General features: G+C 36.8%; 1 protein-coding gene across 1 annotated transcript in view; it reads right to left on the bottom strand.

Moving 5' to 3' along the window:
- Positions 1–1,739, bottom strand: part of CNTN5 (contactin 5) — a 1,071,081-nt gene that overhangs the window by 403,029 nt on the left and 666,313 nt on the right. The gene's annotated exons all lie outside the window — the stretch shown is intronic.

Raw genomic sequence — 1,739 nt, 5'->3', positions numbered from 1 at the left:
CAACTCATTTCAAAGCTTTACATATGGATTAATAAACGTTCACTACAGTACCACAAACCTCTTTGTATTATTTATTATTTCAACTAAATTAAATTTTTACCCAACTTAATATACCCAGTAATGAAAATTCATTAATTTTCATCAATTTGTTTGAGAAGTCAAATGATAGCCTCAGAAACATTATCATAGATATCAGCTTGGGAAGACATATCCAATTAAATCAAGCAATTCAATGAAATTAAGTGATAAATATTCCAATTTCTATAACTTTAATCCAAACTCTCCCACTTAATTACTGTTAGTCTTGATAGACTAGAGAAACAAATCCAGAGGCACGTATATGTACACGCAAGTTTTATATAAAAGAGCAATTAGACATTAAGAAAACATTTCAGCCTACTCCAGATCAAGTCCCTAAGTCTGATATAACCCCCTGTGTAGATACTAGTCTATAAATTCCTCTTCAGACTCATACAGTCATGCAATGTTACTGAATGCAGGAAGATCACAGGCCAGTGGGTGGGAAGTCTTATGGCTCCAGTGGTGGCGGAAGCATCTCAGCACTGGCATGGGTCTCCACAGGGCTCCTCCATTCCAGGTCTCTGACTGCCATCAACATAGCTCCACAGAGAAAGAGTGTCTCCCACCTCCAGGGAGGACGATATGAGTTCCCAGAATCCTTAGGAGAAGGCTATGCCCACAGAGGCCTCATGGGCTATGACCTGATTGATAGGCTAGACTCCACCACTTCACAAGTTGACAGGAGATGATGTAACCGCCACAAAGAATTGGGTCCATTTTTCTTCAGCAGGTTTACTTCCACGTGTATTTATCTACTGTAGGACTAACAGACTCAGTTACTTAGAGATAGTTGAAACTGAATGTTTAACTTCCTTGATATTCCGGTTTCTTGTTTATAAAATGAGAATATCATTAAAACTACATTAGATGACTTCAGATGAGCTCATATGAGGAGGCTCCAAAGAATTCATAGAAAAAGAGAATTCGAAAATAATGGAATTTTTCTATGATAAAATTTGAAACCTCCATGTATAAATAAAATCTAACATGGTTTCTGCATGCCAGATGTTCACAATTTAAGCTCTGATGCCATTCCCACCTTCAGATTTGGATTTTATTGTTTACACTCCTTGAATTACAGAGGCTGGTGTACTTGTCCCACCTCACTTAGATGGTTACTGGTTTTAAGACAAGGATTTAAGACCACAGATGCTATTCTTTCTGATGCTGGACACCATGTGGTTTCTTCACCACACTTTAGTGCTCTCCTCATGAGCGTGAGGATAGAGTAGGGCCATATCATAAGAACAAATTGTTCTTAGATTGGAGCTGGAAGTAAGTGTGAGGCCCAACCCATTGACATATTTATGAGATATATATTTCATTTTTGAATCATTGCTATCATTTTATGATAGAGAACATTAAAAATCATTCCCCTGGGAAATAGGGAATTTTATTGATAAAGACATTAATTTAGCTACTGTTGTAGAATTTAAAACATTGTTAAGAAAAGGAAATTATACAAGTATAGGCTGCAATACAGTGAACCCTCGTTTATCGCGGTTAATCGGTTCTAGACCCTACCGGGATAAATTAAATTCCGCGAAGTAGGGTTCCTTATTTTAAATCAAATATTTTCGTAGTTAGAGCATAGAGGACATGAAAAAACACCCTTTAGTCACCATTACACTCGTATTACCCAATTTATTAAACGAAAA

Source organism: Echinops telfairi, unplaced genomic scaffold (assembly GCF_000313985.2).
Source record: "Echinops telfairi isolate 266 unplaced genomic scaffold, ASM31398v2 ScPeMD7_7421;HRSCAF=8459, whole genome shotgun sequence".
NCBI lineage: Eukaryota > Metazoa > Chordata > Mammalia > Afrosoricida > Tenrecidae > Echinops > Echinops telfairi.
Note: the sequence above shows the minus strand (reverse complement) of the source record. Positions and strands in the feature narration are given on the sequence as shown.